This window comes from Triticum aestivum, chromosome 2D (genome assembly GCF_018294505.1).
Source record: "Triticum aestivum cultivar Chinese Spring chromosome 2D, IWGSC CS RefSeq v2.1, whole genome shotgun sequence".
NCBI classification, from domain to species: Eukaryota; Viridiplantae; Streptophyta; class Magnoliopsida; order Poales; family Poaceae; genus Triticum; species Triticum aestivum.
The window spans coordinates 359281161-359304596 of NC_057799.1; the positions used below are offsets into that span (position 1 = coordinate 359281161).

At 54.1% G+C, this 23436-nt stretch overlaps 1 pseudogene; it reads left to right on the forward strand.

Moving 5' to 3' along the window:
- Positions 1 to 17374, forward strand: part of LOC123049336 (uncharacterized) — a 33804-nt pseudogene extending 16430 nt beyond the window's left edge.
- The last annotated feature ends 6062 nt before the right edge of the window (positions 17375 to 23436 follow it).

Sequence of the window (23436 nt, forward strand, 5' to 3'; positions counted from 1 at the left end):
CATCAAAGATGGTTATCTTATGAGAGCTAACAAACTATGCATCCCGGAGTCTTCTCTTCGTTTGTTGCTTTTGCAAGAATCTCATGGTGGAGGACTAATGGGACACTTCGGATGCGACAAGACATTTGCCACGCTCTCCAAGAACTACTTTTGGCCAAAGATGTTTCGTGACATCAGCCGCTTCACCAACCGATGCTCTACATGTCGCAAAGCTAAGTCTAAAGCTAAATCTCATGGACTCTATATGCCTCTTCCAATTCCGTATCAACCATGGGAAGATATTAGCATGGATTTTGTGCTTGGTTTGCCTAGAATAAGAAATGGCAAGGATTCCGTTTTTGTTGTTGTGGACCGATTCTCCAAAATGGCTCATTTCATTCCTTGCAACAAGATAGACGATGCTTCACATGTTGCAAATTTGTTTTGTAGGGAAATCTTGCGCCTTCATGGAGTGCCAAAGACGATTGTCTCGGACCGCGACGTCAAGTTCTTGAGTTACTTTTGGAAGACCTTGTGCGCCAAGCTCGGAATCAAGCTTTTGTTCTCTTCGGCATACCATGCACAAACCGACGGCCAAACGGAGGTGATGAACCGCATGCTCTCCACTCTACTACGCGTGTTGATAAAGAAGAACATCAAGGAGTGAGAGGAGTGCCTACCTATCGCCGAGTACGCCTACAATCGTGCAAGACATTCGACTACCGGCAAGTCCCCCTTTGAGGTCGTGTACGTCTTCAACCCGTTTTCCCCATTGGACATTCTACCTCTACCGCTACAAGAGCGCACAAACATGGACGCGAGTGCCCGAGTCAACTACGTCAAGAAGATGCATGAAGATACAAGGCACACCATCGAGTGCCAAGTACAACGACTCGCGACCAAGCTCAACGTCAACAAGCAACCCATGATATTCAATGTTGGAGATCTTGTGTGGCTACACCTTCGCAAGGACCGCTTCCCCAACGAACGCAAGTCCAAACTTCTACCACGAGACAATGGACCCTTCAAGGTGCTTGCACTCTACAACAACAACGCCTACAAGATCGACATCCCACGCGACAAGTACTCCGTGAGCGACATCTTCAACATCAAAGATCTCTCCTCGTACCATGGTGATGAGGATTTTGATCCGAGGTCGGATCTTTCCCAAGGGAAGGGAGATGATGCGGAGCATCCTACGGTCATCCCCATGGACCTACCATCGTCTCATCAAGTGACAAGAGGACCTATGACATGAGCACGGGCTAGATCTCTCAAGAACGAGGTGACTTCTTTCCTTAGTGATATCACATATGATCCACTCGAGACATGACTACTACCTAAGTCTGATATGCTATGCATGATTAGGTGTCAAGAGGACCCTCCCGGAGATGTACATGAAGACAGACAAGTCGCCAAGTCCATTGATGAAGAAAACCAACGGGAAGAGTCAAGAACACCTCCCAGGCCCCGGACATCCGGCCAGGACCCCGGACATCCGGCCCCTGGAGCATCCTCCTCAGCAGCCTCCCAGTCGCCCACCATCCACAGGCTCCGAACATCCGGCCCCAGCCCGGAAATCCGGCCAGAAGCCCAGACATCCGACGCCACGCACCAGAACCTACAGAAGCTGCCTCCACTAGCCCGGACATCTGGCCCTTCGGGAAGGCCCGGACATCCGGCCCATCGCCCGGACATACGGCTCCGTCTATCTGCACACAGCAAAGGGCCGAGGCCCATGTACCCTTTCGCCACCTAGACTATATATACTCCTCCTCCCTCTTTCTAGGGTTAGCATTGGTTTTGCTCATCCATATGGATCTACTCCCCGAGAGAGACCGCGGCCCCTCTACGGAGACGATCCATGTTGGATTCAAGACCCCCTCTTGGATGGCCCCATCAGGACCTCCTCACAGAGAAGAACCGGTTACCTTTGTATCATCCTTTGTTGGATTTGGATCTTGTATCTCCCCTTGTATTTCGAGGATCTAGCATAGGTGTGAATATATCTTGTTGGTTTAGTGATTCCTCTTGTGTTTTCCCTCGTTTTCCCCTCATGTTCTTCGTGTTCTTAGTTGGGATCCGCTCCTTTCGTGAATGATCGGCCATCTAGGGTTCCACCCTACATCACTGGCTGTACGTACGTGTACACGATATTAACGGGACTGTGTGACATGCTATGTGCACGCCTCTACTACGACACCCCCCTTGCTTACATGGCCACGGTTCATCGCTGCAGCCTGCAGACAGACCGGTCGTATGTACGTACACTTTCGCGACCAGAATGACAACGCTACGTACGCTTCGACCAGGTGGGTCCCGACTGTCAGGTACTTCCTTGCGTGCGAAGATGTAGCTGGTGGGTCCCAGTAGTCAGGGGGCGAATCATTTTTTCCCTGTAATATAGACGCACTTCCTTGCTGCGGCCGTGGACCCAGCTGTCAGCCTCCCCACGCACGTATTTTTTTGCCGTGGAAGTCGTTCGTTGACCACATCGACCACACCGTGCCGAGAGCACCAGGGCGGTGGACGACGGCGAGGCCTAGGAAGGGGACGACGCGGAGCCGGGGAAGACACGGCAGTGGATGCCAACGCGGAGAGTAGTATGAGGGTTCACTGGTTCGGCTGCGGTGTGAGGCTGCAGTCGCCGCAGAATAACAGGGGGTGTGGGTGAGTAGAGGGATGGCATGGCCAGCGGAGAGTGTAGTAGGGGGCGGTGAGGCCTCCACGGCATCACAGCCGGCCACGGGAGGCAGGAGCACGTGGCACGACCGACGCTGGTTTGGGCGTCCGGAGCAAGAAGACCAGAGGTTGAAGAAGCACTATGGCCGTTGGATGGACATCGTACGGCCACTGGAGCTAGAATCGTTCATATTGACTAAGTTGACAAAGCCCTCCGTCCGCGTCAACTTAGTAGGCCCACAAGTCAGCCTCCAACTATGGTGGGTCCCTGCTAGCAGGGGGAGTATTCATTTTTGTGTGCGGAATAAGGAGGCACTTCCTTGCGTGCGAAGATATAGCTGGTGGGTGATACGTCTCCAACCTATCTATAATATTTGATTGTTCCATGCTATTATATTATCTGTTTTGGATGTTTAATGGGCCTTTATATGCTCTTTTATATTATTTTGGGACTAACCTATTAACCGGAGGCCCAGTGCCAGTTTCTGTTTTTTTTGCCTATTTTAGAGTTTCCCAGAAAAGGAATACCAAACGGAGTCCAAACGGAATGAAACCTTCACGATGATCTTTCTTGGACCGAAAGCAATCCAGAAGACTTGGAGTTGAAGTCTGGAACACCACGAGGCGACCACGAGGTAGGAGGGCGCGCCCAGGGGGTAAGTGCGCCCCCACCCTTGTGGGCCCCTCATAGCTCCACCGACGTACTTCTTTCGCCTATATATACTCTTATACCCTAGATCGATTAGGGAGAGCCACGAAACCACTTTTCCACTGCCGCAACCTTCTATACCCGTGAGATCCCATCTTGGGGCCTTTTCCGGTGATCTGCCGGAGGAGGAATCGATCACAGAGGGCTTCTACATCAACACCATTGCCTCTCCGATGAAGCGTGAGTAGTTTACCACAGACCTTCCGGTCCATAGTTATTAGCAAGATGGCTTCTTCTATCTCTTTGATTCTCAATACAAAGTTCTCCTCGATGTTCTTGGAGATCTATTCGATGTAATACTCTTTTGCGGTGTGTTTGCCGAGATCCGATGAATTGTGGATTTATGAACAAGATTATCTATGAATATTATTTGGTTCTTCTCTAAATTCTTATATGCCTGATTTGATATCTTTGCAAGTCTCTTCGAATTATCGGCTTCGTTTGGCCTACTAGATTGATCTTTCTTGCAATGGGAGAAGTGCTTAGCTTTGGGTTCAATCTTACGGTGTCCCTTCCCAGTGACAGTAGGGGTAGGAAGGCACGCATTGTATTGTTGCCATCGAGGATAAAAAGATGGGTTTTATATCATATTGCTTGAGTTTATCCCTCTACATCATGTCATCTTGCTTAATGCGTTACTCTGTTCTTATGAACTTAATACTCTAGATGCATGCTGGATAGCGGTCGATGTGTGGACTAATAGTAGTAGATGCAGAATCGTTTCGGTCTACTTGACACGGACGTGATGGCTATATTCATGATCATTGCCTTAGATATCTTCATAACTATGCGTTTTTCTATCAATTGCTCGGCAGTAATTTGTTCACCCACCGTAATACATGCTATCTTGAGAGAAGGCACTAGTGAAACCTATGGCCCCCGGGTCTCTTTCTTATTATATTACATCTCTTTTATTTACATCGCATCTCGTTTACTATTTTGCAATATTTACTTTCCAATCTATACAACAAAAATACCAAAAATATTTACTTTACTATCTTTATTAGATCTCACTTTTGCGAGTGACCGTAAAGGGATTGACAACCCCTTTATCGCGTTGGTTGCAAGGTTCTTGATTGTTTGTGCAGGTACTAGGTGACTTGTGGGTTGTCTCCTACTGGATTGATACCTTGGTTCTCAAAACTGAGGGAAATACTTACGCTACTTTGCTGCATCACCCTTTCCTCTTCAAGGGAAAACCAGCGCATGCTCAAGAGGTAGCAAGAAGGATTTCTGGCGCCGTTGCCGGGGAGATCTACGCCAAGTCAAGGCATACCAATTACCCATCATAAACCCTTCTCCCTCGCATTACATTATTTGCCATTTACCTCTCATTTTCCTCTCCCCCACTTCACAAAGATTTGCCCTTTTCTTTCGCCCTTCTTACGTTCGATCTTGTGTTACCATGTGCCTTCTTTTTGCTTGCATCTTCGCTTGCTAAAAGTTTATGGATCCTCATCCTCTTGCTAATCTTTTTAAAAGATCCAATTATGATGAACCAATTGCTAGTGAGTTTAGTGCACTAGATTATCTTTATGAGGTTTTGCTTGAAATTCATGAATCTGAAAATTGTGATGAAGTGTTGAAAGAAGAAACTTATGAAGTGATTCATGATAGCTCCTTGAATGAAAAGCATGATTGCAATGATATTATTAAAAATTCTATTAATGTCAATTGTGTTAATGATATGCAAAACCCTAAGCTTGGGGATGCTAATTTTGCTATGTCTACTACTTGTTGCAATGATCATGATTGGGGTGATTCTTCTTATGATCAGGAAAATTTATTTAAGCCCCATGATGAATATGAGATTGATAATAATGTTTGCAATAATACTGAAAGTGGGTTTGGAAGAGTGTCAACTTTAGATCCCACATATTTGGATAATGTTCAATCTTATGAAGTTTTTGATAAAAGTGGGTTCGGAGATGTCATGACTTTAGTTAATGATATTCCCACTATTTTGGAAGAGTGTCAACTTTGCATGTATGTGGATCATGTAGAGAAATTTTTTTGTGAGAGCTCTATTGTTGAAATTGATTATGGTCCTACATGTAATTATTATGAGAGAGGGAAATATGGTTGTAGAAATTTTCATGTTGCTAAATTACCTCTCGTTATGTTGAGATTGCTATTGTTTTTATCTTATTCCTTGCATATGGTAGTTTTTGTTTGTCTTGATAATTTGTTTCCTTATAAAATCCCTAAGAATAGGAAGCATGTTAGACTTAAACTTGTTTGTCACATGTTCTATGATGTTCTCTTTGTGTTTCAATCATTATCTTTCATGTGAGCATCATTGAAATCTCAATGCCTAGCTAAGGGCGTTAAACAATAGCGCCTGTTGGGAGGCAACCCAATTTTATTTTCGTTCTTTGCTTTTTGTTCCTGTTTAGTAATACATAATTCATCTAGCTTCTGTTTAGATTGTGTTTTTTATGTTTAATTAGTGTTTGTGCCATGTAGAACCAATAGGATCTTCTTGGGTGATAGTTGTTTGATCTTGCTGAAAAAGACAGAAACTTTGTGCTCACGAAAATAATTGTTAAAATTCACCAGAACGTGATAAATGCTAATTATTTTTGTAGTAGATCAATATACAAATTATACAGGTTGTCCTAGTTTTTCAGAATTTGTGGAGTTCCAGAAGTATTCGAACAAATCAGATTGCTACAGACTGTTCCGTTTTGACAGATTATGTTTTTCGTGTGTTGTTTGCTTATTTTGATGAATCTATGAGTAGTATCGGGGGTATGGACCATTGAGAAGTTGGAATACAGTAGGTTTAACGCCAATATAAATAAATAATGGGTTCATTACAGTACCTTAAAGTGGTGGTTTATTTTCTTATACTAACGGAGATCATAAGATTTTCTGTTGAGGTTCTGTGTTGTGAAGTTTTCAAGTTTTTGGGTAAAGATTTGATGGATTTGGGAATAAGGAGTGGCAAGAGCCTAAGCTTGGGGATGCTGTAACACCCCGGATGTAACTTTCCATATTTGTAACTCCAACTCTTGCCATTTTCGGCTATGTGTTATGATATTCCCTTCGTGGTCGGGTTTGTTTTTTTTTTCGTTTTGCATTTTGTTCATGTCATGCATCTCATATCATGTCATCATGTGCATCTCATTTGCATACATGTTCGTCTCATGTATCCGAGCATTTTCCCCGTTGTCCGTTTTGCAATCCGGCACCCCCACACGCACCGGCGCACCCCTCTTGTTTCTTTTAATGAGCGGGTGTTAAACATTCTCGGAATGGACCGAGTCTTGCCAAGTGGCCTTGGTATACCACCGGTAGACCACGTGTCAAGTTTCGGTCCATTTGGAGGTCGTTTGATGCTCCAACGGTTAACCGGGTAACCGTAAAGGTCTTTTGTGTGTTGCAGCAAAAACCCCCTCCAAACAGCCCAATAACCCACCTAAGCCACTTCCATGCTCTCGCTCGTTCGATCACGATCGTGTGGGCGAAAACCGTGCCTAATTTGGACTCTCCTAGCTCCCTATGCCTATATAAACACCCCCCCTCCGAATTTGCGTCCAAACCCTAGTCGTCCCCTTCCTCCGCGCGCCGGACACGTCCGCCTGGCGCCGGACGCATCCGCCGCCGCGCCCTGTCCAACCAGAGATCGACACGTGGCAGCGCCGCCGCCCCACCGCCCGCGGCCCGGAGAACCTCGACGTCCGTACCCGGATCCGATCTGGAGAGGTTGACTTTCCCCCCGAAATCCTCGAAGTCCCGAAGTTTTTGCATTATATTGCTCTGTTCATCGCATAATATCTCATTGCATACTGCTCCGTTTTGTGTGCATGATATATCGAAATGTTCATCACAAGATGCTCTTCATTTTGTTTCATTATGCCATGCTCGTTTGAGTCCATCTTGGTGCCCAAATCTCTGGTCCAAGAGTGCTATATGATGTTTACTACTGTTACTTATCAGAACTTGGTGATTTGTTATTTTTGTTGCAATTGATGTGTGCATCTTATGAGCATGAGCTCTACAGATGTTTTGATCTATGCCATGCCATCTTTACAGAGGTGTATGCCATGTATTTGTGTGATCTATGTGGTGACTAGCACAAGCATGCAAACTAGGCTTCGTGATGTTTCTGTTTTCAGGGACTTAGGATTTTGCTATGTATCCATGTGACTACAGAGAGATCCATGCTTATTTTGACTATGTTCAGTAAGGATATTTTGTAGATATAGTTGTGCTCTATCCATCCATGCCCCTGTTTGCAATTATGGAGTGCCCTAGCATTTCTTAATATTGCTCTACTTTTGCTATAAAATATTCCTGACAGAATGTTAACATGATATTCAATTTTGCCAAGGTTGTTGTAGTTGATCCATTCATGCTATGAACTTGCTCTCGCCACGGTTAGCTTCATAGACATGCCATCTTGCTGTAGGTATGCTTGTTTTGTCATGCATTGATTTGAGATGAGTGAATCAAGCTCACCAAGATGCCTTCATAATTCTGTTAATGCCATGTTCTGTTTTCTGCCAAGTCTGAAAACTGTTAACTAAACTTGCTATGTTTACATGGGTGCCATCATATGTTCTGATCCTTTTTGGCGGCTGTTGTGGTTCTAAGACTGACAGTAGAATGGGGGGTAGGTATGAGGAGGCAAGATCCGAGCTATGGTGAAGTTGTACACACAAGATTTACGAGTTCAGGCTCTTCACGGTGGAAGTAATAGCCCTACGTCTCGGTGCCTGGGAGCTCGGTAGATTGGATTATGTGTGTGGAGTTACAGGGGGTGCGAACCCTTGTCCCTGAGGAGGGGATGGCTTATATAGAGTTCGCCAGACCCCTCCGGCCCTCAGTTACACAGGGTTTAAGGTACATAAAGATGGGGCGTTACTGGTAACACCAGTAATAAAGATATATAAATGACCATTAAGTCGAGTAAATGCCCGACCGTTGCTATACAGAGTGGCTTTAGATCTTCTGGTCGTCGAGTGACTATTGCTATGGTCGAGTGACATTGAATCTTCCGAGTGGAATGCTTCTAGTCGAGTGGATGATGTTATCCCTTGAATGCTTCTGACTTTAGGGTAATGTCCTCGGGGAGGGTGTCGAGGTCAGGCCTATGACCCTACCCTAGGTACATGTCATAGTCATTAGCCCCCGATGGTTCGGGGCTCGAGTGGAGAAGGAGTTGAAAATAATTCCGACTCAGTCTTGCGCTTCGGAAGCGTCCTGCTGGGATCAATGAACAACGTGACGACTTCAACTTCTTTTTCAGTTGCCTTGATCCATTCTTAGTTTGTCGAGCGAACTTTGCCGTTAAGCTTCGAGTGTTGATATGGAAAAAATCTTCAGTTTGACGGACTGCTCTGCTGCTCCCGGATCTCGCGGGATTCGAAATTTTGGGAAGCGCGCGGGACGGAGGAGGCCACAGTAAACGAAGTGGATTAGGTAGGGGCGCCTCGATCTCCGTGCCACCTTTTTCGCCACGTACTGCGCACGCGACTGTTGCGGGATTTGACAGGATTGCCTGGGTCCACGGATCGGCCACTCGGGAGAAGACCTTATATAAGGCGGCGCGGTTGGGGTTTTCTGCACAGTGCGCCCCATTTCTCTCCTTCCTCCTCTGTTTCTCCATCGCATCCACCTCCTCCCTCGGCGCCGCTGCTCTGCTTGAGCTCCACCCTCCACAATGGGGAAGGAGAAGACTGTGGCTCTGGAGCGCGAGAAGAAGGCGACGGCGAAGGCGAAGGGGAAGAAGACGAGCCGGGGAGGGTCCTCGTCGAGATATGGTTTGCTGCCCGGCTGGATCGAGGGCGATTGGATTCGGTCAAGGATCCAGCTGGAGGACATGGATGATTTGGCCGAGGGGGGACTGATTCCCCACGGATCTTGGCGGCTTTCGGAGGGCGAAACCGAGCCGCGCCCGCAGGAGGGTGAGTGCGTCCTTCTTGCCACTCATGTTGACCGTGGTTTTTCTTTGCCTCCACATCCTTCCTTCCAAGGCTTTCTGAACTTTTTTGGAGCTCAACTTCATCATTTTTCCCCAACACCATCACGTACCTCGCCGCATTCGTGTCGATGTGTGAGAATTTTCTGGGTTGTCGACCGCACTAGGGTCTCTTCAAACACATTTCCACCTGTCGTTCTCAGTCGGTCAAAAAGGCCAACCCGAGTGATGAGACGACGCACGTGATCCAGATGTGCCTGGGTCTTGGGATCCAAATGAGGGGTAAGAGTACTTTCCGAGCCATGATTCTTCCCGAGGCAGTCAGAGGGTGGCAGTCGACCTGGTTCTACTGCAAAGACCAGCCGACTCCGGGCCAGTCGACTGGACTTCCCCCCTTTTTCATGGCTCGAGTCGAGAAGCCCTCTACCTTGAAAGTGACTCCGGCGGAGAAAGCGGAGGTGAAGGCGTTGGTCGAGCGAGTAGTCCAGCTTGTCGGCGACGGCGTGACTGGCATGGATCTGTTGGAGGTCTTCCTCAGACGACGCATTCAGCCGCTTCAAGCTTGTGACCATCCGATGTGGCTGTATTCGGGCATTGATGACACCACTCGGATTCACCCAGAGGAAGTTGACGAGGATACGCAGTGGCTGAAGGGCATCACTGGTAACAAGGATAACCCGAGAGGGTCCAGGAGGATTCCTCCACTCGACAACTCTTATGAACCAGACAAGGTCCAACTCTAAATTTCCGAGTGTTTTCTTGATCTATCGTGTAATTGCTCTTGTCAACGGACTGTCATTTGTTCAACTTGTTGTCTTTTAGGCCTTCACTGAGATGTACTCGATGCCCAACAGAGAGCAGGAGCAAGATCCGGAAGGGGAGGCGAGCGGAGGCGAAAGCGGCGAGTGGCACTCTGACGGAGGAGAAGATGATGAAAGCGATGACTCTGGTGACGGCGAGGAAGTCGACTCACCACCTCGCACCGAAAGGCGATCCAAGCAAACCCATGATCCAGCAAGTATCCGTGGCAAACGACTGCGCTGACTGGGCAAACCTCAATGCGCCCTCGGACGTCCTCTCCAGCGCCGACTGAGAAGGCCCCGAAGCAGTCTAAAGCTACGCCGTCAAAACCGCGGAAGGCCTTGCCCAAGATCAAAGTGGCCGTTCCCATTGCTTGCGGGTAATAGTTGGACTCGATTTCTTAGTTTGGCATGAACTGAACTTTGGTCGACTCATTTCGGAAGATCTGACCGACTGAAATTTGAGATTTGCAGTGCTGCTACCTCTGGGACTTCTGTTTACAGAGATGAAGACGAGGAAATGGAAGATGCAGTCACCTCTAATCCGGGTACGACTCTTGTAATCTTGTCTCTACTTTCTCAGCCATTTTACTGGTCGACTAAATTCTGGCGATTGATTCTTTTTGCAGCTCCTCCCAATGTCATTGATCTTCCAGACGACGATGAGGATGTGCCGCTGAGGCCCATGGGAAGAAGAAGTAGGAAGACATCAACTCGCAAGGTGCCTCAGTCGACGCCAGTGACGGAGCCAGTGATCCAGGAGACCGGCGATGCCAACCGGGCTTCTGCGACTTTTGCCGTACCATTGTGGAGTGCCCAGCCTTCAGCGTCGACTGCACAGGTTCCAGTTGATCCATCTTCACTCTTCACTGCGCATCACGTCCTAGAGGACCAAGTGGGTGCTGCCAAAGAGGCTATACACCAGGCAAGCATCATGATGGAGCAGATGAAGGTGGTTTGGGAGGCCAGTCAGGCTGCTTACGACGCCAGCTCAGCTCTCCAGAGCAACGTCCAAGTTAGTTGACTACCGACTGATCCCTTAGCTTGTCGCTTGTTCTGTTAGGATATGCTACCTGAAAATTTTCCTCGTGCATCTTTTCGTCAGTCTGCATTTTGGATTTATACACCCACTGGGTGTTTAGTTTACTGCTGAATAGTTTTGCTTCTTGAGTTGACTAGGTTGTGTTGATTGAGTCTTTGAACCAGTGGGGGCACGCTGAGTGCACCCACTGGGTGTAGTCCCTGAGACCATAGTTCACTGCGGGTAGTCGGCTATGGTCTGAGAATCAGAATTTTCTCACTCGGGCTGAATGGGTCATGTCGAGTGGAACCTGAACTAGTGGGGGCACGCTGAGTGCACCCACTGGGTGTAGTCCCCGAGACTACTGTTGGATGTTTGATTCAGCAGTAGTCTTAGAACTTGTTGAATTCGTCACTCTGTTGTTCTGAAGTAACCAATCATCGCATCTGTCGACTGACCAACCTCTGACCACAGAAATCCTGTGAACTTGGAGCTCGCTTTGCTGACCTGGAGCAGAAGCAGATTCAACTCAATCTCGATCTGGAGCTTGCCAAGACAAACTTGCAGAAGGCCAAGGACAAAGCCGCTGGTAAGAAAAACTGGTCGACTGACTTGTTCCTGAACCGGGTGTTATTTGCTTTTTCTGAACCGAGCGTTATTTCTTTCAGAAACAATGAACCAGGCTCTGGCGAAGAAGGATCTGGACCTTCCAGCCGCACGGAAAGCAGTCGAAGAGAAAACTGCACTCGTCGACCAGAAGCTGGCTTCAGTCGGCAAACTGGAGGAAGAGAACGCCAAGCTGAAGACTGCCCTTGATGAAGCCAACAAGGAAGCGACTCGTCCGAAGAAGGAACAGAGGGCCCTGACCGACAAAGTGGAAGACATCGCCCGCAAGAGAGATGACTTGGAGAATTATCTGGGAGGACTTGCCAAGAAGTTGTTCGTCATGCTTGAAGGTGCTTTCCTTTGTCCGTCTGACTTGTTGTGTCGGAGTAAATGGCCACGGGTAGCCTAACCGACTGCCCCTGGCTCTTCGGAAAATTTATCAGGCCTTTGGGCCTTCAAGCACTCCAAGCATTTGGGCCGCCTTCCCTGGTCGGCTACCACTAAAAGCCGACTCCCGGAAGGCGACCCAGCCTCACCGACTCCTCCCTAGGACGACCACGGGGTGGCCGACTCCAAGAAGCCGGTCAAGAAGGACGCCGACTCCTAGGAGCCGGCCAAGACCACAACCACTCCTACATAACGGCGACGTGACGGGGTGTGGCCACAGTGCGGCCCACGACCCCCAAAGCCCGAGGCGGGCATGGCTACATGAGGCCGTACGGGATGGACGTCTCCCGTGCGGCTCGGCACTGTAGCCACGCTAGCCTCGACGTCATCCACGACCCACTCCTGTGCGGCCCAAGGGCTGCGGGCCCCTTTAGCCAGAGAGAGGCGTGAAGGCGGCCCGGCTTTTCCTAGTCGGCCAAGAGTATAGCCGGCCTCCAGAAGCCGGCTACTCCCTTCCTCGAAGCAGGAGCCCCATTAAGGAGACAAGACGAGGTGAGGCTACAGTGATAGCCCCCGAGGCGGCCCACTGTAGCCACGCTCACCTCGACAAAGCCCTCATCATCAGAGGCGCGGCTACAGTAAGCAGCCGCCGACAAGACCCTAGGTGGTGGGACCGGCCTGTCGACCAAGTAGCCGGCAGCCGGCTGGACCCACCAGCTGGCGGGACCCAGCAGCCGGCGGAGAAGCCGGCGAGCGTAGACACTGACGGCTGGGACCAGTTCCCAGTCGGATTACCATTGTATCCCCGGGGGGTAGGCCTATATAAACCCCCCGGAGCACCCATGCAAAGGGTTGGCTTCTAGGTTCGCACCCAAGCATAGCACACACACCATAGATAGAGAGAAGCAGGAGCTAGCCTTGCTCTTCTTCTCCCTTGACCTCAACAGCTCTAGGAGCGATTGTAGCTACCCTTTATCGATCTAGAGATCATGCGGAGACCCCGCAGAGCAGGACTAGGGGTGTTATCTCCTCGGAGAGCCCCGAACCTGGGTAAGATTCGCCGGCGTGCATGTCTTCGCCTCATCCCGTTTCCAGGCACCGGCGACGTTTTATTGGCTCCCACAATGATAAGCCATCCCTTGGCATATGTCGCACCAACCACCCGACATTTGGCGCCCACCGTGGGGCCAGGTGCACCGTCGTCCGGAGACCTGTTCTGGACGGGAACCCTCTTCCTCCCCCGCGAGCGCAGCCAGCCTGCTGCGCCCGATGGCGTTTGCCTCGACGCGCTGCAAGGCGTCGACGACGCCTGCGCAGCGAGCCGCCTCGCCGATCTGCTCTGCGAGACTCGCATATCCGACGAGCCTGCGTCCGACGCAGGCACCGACTACCCCGAGAGCCGCCTCGTCAGCCTCCTCGACCAACTTCACGTCTCCAGCGAGCCCGCTGCGAACATGGAGTCGGTCGGCTCCACCGACCCGATGCTCATCGACTCCGACACCGCGTCGCTCGACGCCTACCCCTCCGACGTGGTGGTCTTCGACGACCCCCTCCCTCGAGCTGACAGCGGCAGCAGCGCTGTCACCGAAGTGCTGGTCATCAGCCACGTCTCCAACTCGGGCGAGAACGCCCGCGACGCTCAGCAAGCGGCGATGCACGACCTCTCCGTCCCCATCCCGGCCGACGCCGACGCCGAGGCCCTGGAGGCACGCCGCCTTGCCCTCATCGCGGAGGGCAAGAAGATAGCTTCGATGAGACGCCTCACCGAGGCCCACCAGCGCGAAGTCGACCGCGCCGCCTTCGGGACGCCGCCGCCTAGCGGCCCGAGCCGAGCCGGCTTCGTCCAGAAGCGCGGCGCGGCCGTTGCCAGCATGCTGGGCGCAGATCGCCCCGTCTACGCCACCCCGCTCGAGAACCTGCAAGCCGCTCAGGCGGCTGCAGAAGAGCTCAATGGGCTGGGAGCCGATGAGCTCCCTTACATGACAAGACGGATCCAGCAGCTGATCGACGCGGCTGCGGAACGGCACGAAGCCGGCGCCCGAGCTGATAGCCACCCCCCGCGCCGGGAGCACGCCGCGACGTCCCGCTCGCCGACTACGAGCGGCGCGCGCCAGAAGAATGACAAGGAGCCGGCTGCCAGCCGTAGCCGGACTCGCATTACCATCGAGCGCGACGCGGATGGCCGCTCTCGAGCTGTAGAGCACCAGGGAAACCTGCCTCCTCCCCCGCCTCGAAGAGAAAGACGCCTCACTCCACTGCCTGTCACCCATCCGACTCTTGGCGACCGTCTCGGCCGCCGAGAAGGAGTCGGCGAAAACAACGCCCGCCACAGGATCGACCGCCTTGCTCGATCCTTGGCGCTAGAAGAAGAAGACGATGTCGGCCCGCCATGCTTTGGCCCCCGCATCCGCGACGAGCCCTTTCCCAAAGGGTTCTCGCTTCCCAGAGACACGCCCAAGTACAACGGCTCGGTGAAGCCGGAAGATTGGCTCATCGACTACTCCACAGCCGTCAGCATCGCCAACGGCAATCGGCGCATTGCCGTGAATTACGTCCCCCTGATGCTGCAGGGCACGGCGCGCACATGGCTCAATAGCCTCAAGCCCCACAGCATCAACAGTTGGCTGGACTTCACCGAAGTTTTCGTCCGCAACTTCACCAGCACTTACAAGCGGCCTCCCAAGCCTCGCCAGCTCTCCCTCTGCATCCAGGGGCCCAACGAGTCGACCCGCGACTACCTCACGCGATGGGCCGAGCTCCGCAACTCCTGCGAGGGAGTACACGAGGTCCAGGCCATCGAGTACTTCACTGCCGGGTGCCGAGAGGGCACCCTCCTCAAGCACTGACTCCTCTGCGACGAGCCGACTACCCTCGACGAGCTACTAGTCATCGCTGACAAGTACGCCACTGCCGACTCCTCCATGAAGACCGAGCTCCGAGTAGACGCCTCGGGGAAACTAATTGCTCCGGCTCCCAAGACGTCGGCTGGCGACCCTAACCGGCGCCCCTACCAGAACGACCACAAGCGCAAGGGCCCCATGCCGACTTCCTCCAGTCGGAAGGTGGCCACAGTTGAAGACGAGCAGACCGAAGAGCGGCCCGCTCCCAAGAAGAAGGGTGGCCGGCCGCCCTGGCAGCCGTGTTTCTTCTACGGACAAGCACTCGATGCTCCCTGCAAGTTCCACAGCGGCGCGAAGCCGTCCAACCATACAACACGGAAATGCCACTGGCTCACCCGCATCTCCAAGGGTGAAGGGATGGTGCCGCCTCCGCCTCCCGGCCCGCCGCCTCCAGCTCCCCAGCAGCCGGCGGCCCGGCCGGCAGTCGGCGCCATCCAAGACGAGTTCCCTGAAGCGCACGACGCCTACGTCGTCTTCACAAGTCAAGTCGACGACAAGCGCAGCCGACGCCGGCAGCACCAAGAAGTAAACACAGTCGCTTCTAGCACCGCCGAGTTCATGCACTGGTCGGAAAAGCCCATCAGCTGGAGCCAGGCCGACCACCCAGAGGTGATGCCTTCGCCGGGCTCCTATGCTATGGTCTTGGACGTCACCCTTGCGACGGAGAGGCGAGCTGCCAGATTTTCCCGCGTCCTGATAGAAGGCGGAAGCAGTATCAACATACTGTACCGCGATACCATGGACAAGCTGAACATCAAAGCGAAGCAGCTCATGCCGAGCCGCACCGTCTTCCATGGTATCGTACCCGGCCTATCTTGCTCTCCAATCGGCAAGATCAAAATGGATGTTCTCTTCGGAGACAAAGATCACTTTCGCCGGGAAGCAATATGGTTCGAGGTGGTGGATTTGGAGAGCCCCTATCATGCACTGCTTGGCCGACCTGCGTTGGCCAAGTTCATGGCTGTGCCCCACTAGGCCTACCTGAAGATGAAGATACCGAGCTCGAAGGAGATCATCACGGTAGCCGGCGACTACAAGAAGTCCATCGAGTGTGCCATGGCCAGCAGCCGGCTGGCCGAGTCCCTCGTGGTGGCAGAAGAAAAGAAGATGTTGGAACGGGTTGTGGCCATGGCCGGCAAGCAACCGGCCTTGTCCCCCAACCCCAAGGACTGTGATGCGCAGGGCTCCTTACAGCCTGCCAAAGAGACAAAGAAGATACCTCTAGACCCGGAGCACCCGGAGAGGTTCGCCGTGATTGGGGTGAACTTGGACAGTAAATAGGAAGGCGAGCTCGTCGACTTCCTCCGTGAGAATCGAGACATCTTTGCGTGGTCCCCAAAGGACATGCCAGGTGTCCCGAAGGATTTCGCCGAGCACAAATTACATGTCCGAGCTTATGCGAAGCCGGTCAAGCAACCCCTCCGCCGACTATCAGAAGAGAAGTGAAGAATCGTGGGAAAAGAGATAGCCCGGCTCCTTGCAGCCGGCTTCATCATGGAAGTGTTCTTTCCAGAATGGCTTGCCAATCCAGTTCTGGTTCTGAAGAAGAATAACAAGTGGCGCATGTGCATAGACTACACAAGTTTGAACAAGGCCTGCCCAAAGGATCCGTTTGCTTTGCCACGGATTGACCAAGTGATAGACTCCACAGCCGGATGCGAGCTGTTAAGTTTTTTGGATGCATACTCAGGGTATCATCAGATCAAGTTGGACCCGACTGACCGCCTGAAATTTGCCTTCATCACACCCTTTGGAGCTTTCTGCTACTTGACGATGACATTCGGCTTGAGAAACGCCGGTGCCACTTTTCAGCGTTCCATGCAGAAATGTCTCTTGAAACAACTCGGCAGAAATGCCCACGTCTACGTAGACGACATTGTGGTGAAGACAGAGAAGCGCGGTACCTTGCTGGAAGACCTAAAAGAAACATTTGCCAACTTGCGCCGATTCCAGATCAAGCTCAACCCCGAGAAGTGCGTGTTCGGAGTGCCAGCCGGCCAGCTACTAGGCTTCCTGGTCTCCGAACGCGGCATTGAGTGCAACCCTGTCAAGATCAAGGCCATCGAGAGGATGGAGATTCCCACCAAGCTGCGAGATGTGTAGAAGTTCACTGGCTGCTTAGCCTCTCTGAACCGTTTTATCAGCCAACTAGGAGAGAAGGCTCTCCCCCTGTACCGACTCATGAAGAAGTCCACTCACTTTGAGTGGAATGATCAAGCCGACCAAGCCTTCCATGAGTTGAAGAAAATGTTGACCACTCCGCCTGTCCTGGCTGCGCCGACTGAGAAGGAGCCCATGCTCCTCTCCATCGCCGCGACAAGCCGAATCGTCAGCACCGTTGTTGTGGTCCAGCGCCCGGAGGAAGGCCGAGCCCAGCTAGTCCAGAGGCCGGTCTACCATCTCAGCGAAGTACTGTCCAGCTCAAAGCAAAACTACACGCACTACCAGAAGATGTGCTATGGGGTGTACTTCGCTGCCAAGAAATTGAAGCCCTACTTCCAAGAGCACCCCATCACGGTCGTGTGCACTGCCCCGCTCGCCGAGATCATAGGCAGCCGGGATGCATCCGGCCGGGTCGCCAAATGGGCCATCGCCTTGGCGCCCTACACGATTTTCTATCAACCCCGCACTGCCATCAAGTCGCAAGCATTGGCCGACTTCCTCGTCGACTGGGCCGAGACCCAGTACTTACCGCCGGCTCCCGACTCTACCCATTGGCGGATGCACTTTGACGGGTCCAAGATGCGCACCGGCTTGGGAGCCGGCATCGTCCTCACCTCTCCCAAGGGCGACAAGCTCAAGTACACGCTGCAGATCCACTTCGCCGCCTCCAACAACGTGGCCGAGTACGAGGCGCTCGTACATGGGCTCCGGCTAGCAAAGAACTCGGCATACGCCGGATCCTGTGCTACGGCGACTCAGACTTGGTGGTCCAGCAATCATCTGGCGACTGGGACGCCAAGGACGCGAACATGGCGAGCTACCGTTTCCTCATCCAGCAGATGAGCGGATACTTCGAAGGGTGCGAGTTCCTTCACGTGCCAAGGGCCGACAACGACCAAGCAGATGCCCTAGCACGGATCGGCTCCACCCGACAAGCCATACCGACTGGCGTCTCCCTCCAGCGCCTCCTCAAGCCGTCCATTAAGCCGTCTCCAGAGTCGGATTCCATCTTCGTGCCGCCTACGCCAGAAACAGCCGGATCCGACTGGAGAATTCCCGCAGGCGGCACGGGGACTTCGACGACTGGCCCGGGGACTGTTGTAGTCGCACCCGGCCCGGGGACTGTAGCAGTCGGCCCGGGGACTGCAACGACACAAGAAGCGGTGGTCGACTCCAATGCAACACCCAACCCACCCACCCGAGTCATGGTGGCCACATTAACAGCAGAAGAAGTCACAGCTCCCTCATGGGCCCAGCCCATCCTCAAGTTCCTAGTCAGCAGAGAGCTGCCGGCTAATGAGATCGCAGCAAGACTAGTGCAACGACGAGCCGCAGCATACACAATAATCAACAGGGAGCTTGTGAAGCGCAGCGTCACTGGAGTCTTCCAGCGTTGCGTCGAGCCAGAAAAAGGAGTGGCAATCCTCAGAGACATCCACCAAGGCGAATGCGGCCATCACACCGCCTCAAGATCCCTCGTGGCCAAGGCTTTCCGCCATGGGTTCTTCTGGCCGACTGCCTTGGAGGATGCTAAAGAAATAGTCAAGAGCTGCAGAGGATGTCAAGTCTTCAGTTCCAAACAACACCTGCCGGCTTCTGCCCTCAAGACCATTCCCCTCACCTGGCCTTTTGCCGTCTGGGGACTGGACATGGTGGGCCCTTTCAAGACAGCCCGCGGTGGCATGACACATCTACTCGTTGCTGTGGACAAGTTCACAAAGTGGATCGAAGCCAAGCCGATTAAGAAGCTGAACGGGCCGACTGCCGTGACATTCATCACCGACATCACTACTCGGTACGGCGTGCCGCACAGCATCATCACCGACAACGGCACGAACTTCGCCAAAGGCGCACTGGCACGTTTCTGCGCGACGCAGGGCATCCGACTGGACTTAGTGTCCATTGCCCACCCGCAGTCAAACGGCCAGGTCGAGCGAGCAAACAGACTTATCCTCTCCGGCATCAAGCCCCGACTGGTTGTACCACTGGAGCGATCGGCCGGCTGCTGGCTCGAAGAGTTGCCGGCTGTCCTCTGGAGTCTGCGCACTACACCCTACAAGTCAACCGGCTTCACCCCATTCTTCCTTGTGTACGGTGCCGACGCTGTCATCCCAACAGACATCGAGTTCGACTCGCCTCGGATCACCATGTACACGGCGGAGGAAGCCAAAGAAGCAAGAGAAGACGGCGTCGACCTACTGGAAGAAGGCCGGCTGTTAGCCCTCAGCCGGTCCGCCATCTACCAGCAAGGCCTGCGCCGCTACTACAACCACAAGGTCAAGCCAAGATCCTTCCAGGAGGGCGACCTTGTGCTCCGGCTGATCCAGCGAACAGCCAGCCAGCACAAGCTCTCGGCCCCTTGGGAAGGCCCCTTCATCGTCAGCAAGGCACTCGGCAACGACTCCTACTTGATCGACGCGCAAAAGCCAAGACACGCAAGAGAGACGACTCCGGCAAGGAGTCAGAGCGACCATGGAACGCAAACCTCCTAAGACGATTTTACAGCTGAAAAGCAGTATGTATCACGCTACCCCTTTTTGTATTAAGTACAAACCAACAGGCCCCCCGAACAGTACTCGGGGACTGCCTTTTATTTATCTATGAATGACGAGTGTCATATCCATGAATGTATTATTACATTTTGAATTTTTGTCCGGCACCGGGTTCGACTAGTCGGCCCGGGGACTGGCCGCCTTGAGCTATATTCAAAGTTCTTCCCGAAGTCAGCAAAGTAGTGCGCCGGCTCCCAAGTCCTCTCTTGTTGAAAGTCGCAGCTCAAAGAACTGACTGTCCGACTAGCAAGAGAGAAGACAGAAAGGACGCCCACACGAAAAACGGCTAAGGAACAACTAACCTATATAGCAAAGAGACAGCCTCCAAATATGCCTGCCGGCTGTCAAAGCAGCCGGCTGGCCGGCTTCCTAAAAAACTTAGCTTAAGTCCGGAAGAGCTAAAAGTACTTCCCCCTCCCCAATCGGCCAGGCACTCCCCGGCTACAGATTGCAGAGCAACTGTTTTACTAGGGCGGCGGCAACCAAGGGAGGGCGGCAAAGGAAAAAAGCAGAAGGACAAAAAGCGAAAGTACAAGGAAAGACCGGTTGCATAACTTATATACATAAAGCCGCCCACAGGCCGGCAACAGACTTGAGTTTGAATACACCTAGTGGGTGGAATTGTGCAGACTTAACCAAACATTGTTCAAAAGAAACAAGACAGGAAAACAAAAGAAAGAAGACTAAGGCGCGACAGGAAGGCCGAGCTGGTCGGTGAAGGCGGCCTCGCCGGCTGAAGGAGTGGCCGCCTAGCTGGTCCCGGCTTGACCACCTCCCACGGCAGGAGACGCACTCGCACGCGACGTAGTGCTGGAGGCGCGGTCAGGCTGGCCGGCTACTCCACTAGCCGGCCCAGCGTCTTCACCCTCCTCCTCCTCCTCTTCGCCCTCGTCGCTGGAGTCGATCTCCTCCGCGGAGTCCTCGCCGTACGCCGGGTCCAGCCCGAACCAATCTTCCGGCTGGGCGACTCCATTGTCGTCCACCTCGGGGGCGAAGACGTTGGTGTCGGTGTAGTCGGCGATCGCTGAAGCCCGCCGAATGATGGCCGGCCGCGCCGGCTCCAGCTCCGTGTCGGCTTGCTGCCGCCAGGTAGCCAGCTGGTCCAGGTTCAGGCCGGGATACCAGGCCTTGACGAACTCCAGCGCCCGCCTGGCACCGGAGCGAGCCGCTGACGCCTTCCAAGCCTCGAAGCGGCCGACTGCCACCTCCAGCCAGTCGGCGGTCCGACTGGGGGTGCGAGGGACCACTTGGCCGGGCCAGAGGGCGGCCAAGACCTGCGACCCCGCGCGCTGAAGCCGGCGGAGCAGCCTGTGAGCCGGCTGGATGCGAGCCTGGATCGCCAGGAGGTGTTCCTCCAGCGAACGGCCGGCGGTTGGCGAGATCTTGAAGCCGGCTTGCCTCTTCGCCTGGCGACGGGCTTCGATGGCCTGGTTGGCGGCAGTTGAATAGCCGGGGAAGTACTCTGCGCGAAGGAGAAAAGAAAAGAAGAACACCAAAATCAGAAAAACAAGTCAAAGTGGCAGATGGCAAGAAAGGACGAAGGGGTAGACGACTTACCGTCAACCAGATCCTCGATCTGGCCATAGCCGGAGACCAGAGTCTGCCTGGCCTCTGCCCAGCCGGCCGCCTCCGTCTCGAACTCGGCCTGGAGGGTGGCTTCGCGATCCTGCGCAGCCTTCAGCGCCGCCTTGTGGCCTTCCTCCTGGTCGGCCAGCTTCTTGACTAGGCGGTCGCGCTCCTGCACCAAGGCGGCGAGCTCCGCATCCTTGGCACGAAGAGCAGTCTGGGACTCCCCCAGCTGTGCCCTCAGACTGGCGTTGGCCGCTGCAGAGATAGAAGAAGAAGAAGAGCAATGAGAAATCATCAAGGAAGATCCGAGCCGACTGCTCAGCAGTCGGCCCGAATCTCGGGGACTACACCCAGTGGGTGCGCTAACGCGCCCCCACTTGAGATAAAGATCAAGTCACATACCTCGGCTCTCAGTAAGATCGGCGGTCTTCTGAGTCAGCTCCCGAGCCTGGGAGTTGAAGGCGGCCGCTCGGAGGTTGTGGTAGTCCTGCAAGACGGACAGAAGACCAAAGTGAGAACAAAAGCAGCAAAGACAAAATCTCCAAGAAGTTCCAAGCCGCCTGCTCAGCAGCCGACTCGGAACTCGGGGACTACACCCAGTGGGTGCGCTGACACGCCCCCACGAGAGAAATCAAGATCAAGAAAGAACAAGATGAGAATACTAACCCGGATGGCTGCCCACGTTGCGAGGAATTCGTCGGTGAACTGCCTCAGCGCCGCGGCTTGGCTTTGGAGCCGGGTCCGGACGTCTTGTGCAGCGACGTTCACCACGGCTGTCCCTCCGCCCAGTGTCCACCCCGAGGTAGCGCTGGCCGCTTCCGCATCTCGGGCCGACGAGCTGGAGCGCACGGCCGGATGTGGCTCCGACGCAGCCTTCTGCGGCTCCGACGCGGCCTTCCCTGCACGCCGGCTTGGGGGAACCCGGACCGCCACCTCAGCTCCCGCGGCCGGCTCGCCCTCCGCCGACTGTGCGGGCGCAGGCTCAGGCTGGCCGCCTTGGGCCGCCCTAGTCGGAGGAGTCGGCCCCGGCACCTCCCCAAAGATGATGACGTCGTCGCCGCTTCCTCCCAGCCCCGGCTGGGAACCGCTGGCTCCCCCTGGCGAGGGATCCACGTCCCCTGGCGCCATGGCGCGCAGGGGGGTGACCATCAAAGCCTCCCCTGCCGCCGCCTCGGCCTCGGCCTCTGCCTGGGCCTTGGCTGCCGCCTCGGCGAGCGCCTTCGCCGCCTCCTCCTCCCGAGCTGCCTGGGCGGCGGCTGCCCTCCGTGCCTCCGCCTCCCGTGCTTCCCGCTCCTCCCGCACCTCCCGCGCGTTCCTTTCCGTCGCCTCCAGGAGGGCGGCGCGGGGATCTACGCGGCGGGTGGTGCTCCCAGAGCCCCCCGGCGACTCGACGACGGAGCCGGCAGCCGCCCGCTCAAGTGAAAGCGGAGCTCTGACCGTTCAAAAAGAAGACGAAGGTTCAAGAACCACCCAAGAAAAGAAAGAAGGAGAGTACTTAGTAAGAGAGAACTTACACCGACACAGTCTGCGGCTGCTTCACCACTTTGCGGAAGCGAGCCGCCTTCGCGGCCGCCTCTTCCCGCCTGGTGGCTGCCGCCCCACCCCTGGGCTTCTTCGTCTGGCTGCCGAACATGCCCTGGGCGGCGCGACGTTTCTGGCCTCTACCCCGAGCAGGCTGCGCGCCGGAGGAGCCCGCGCCACGTCCGGATGCCGGCTGGCGGTGCGGGACGGCTTCGGCTTCGTCCTCGTCCGGCCAGTCGTCGAAGGTAGCGGTGAACCCGGAGCCGCCTGCTTCGCCGCCGGCTTGGCCACCTGCCGGCTCGACGGCATCCTCCATATGGACCGCCCCCAGGTCGGGGTCTTCCTGGTCGTGCTCGGTCCGATCGGGGATGAAGCGGTGCTCCACGTCTGTCCCGCTGGCCGGCCAAAGCAGAGGACTCTGTCAAAAGACCAAGCCGACTGAGTTAGAGTCGGCCCAGAGGAACTCGGCGACAAGGCTGAGAGAGAGAGAGAAAAAAAAAGAAGCGAGGGGAGCGTACCGCAGGCGGAGGATTGGCACGGCTATATGGCTCCTTGCCGAATTGCCAGTCTTCGAAAAGTTGGCAGTTGGCGAGATAATTCACCATGGAGGCGGCGTCGTGC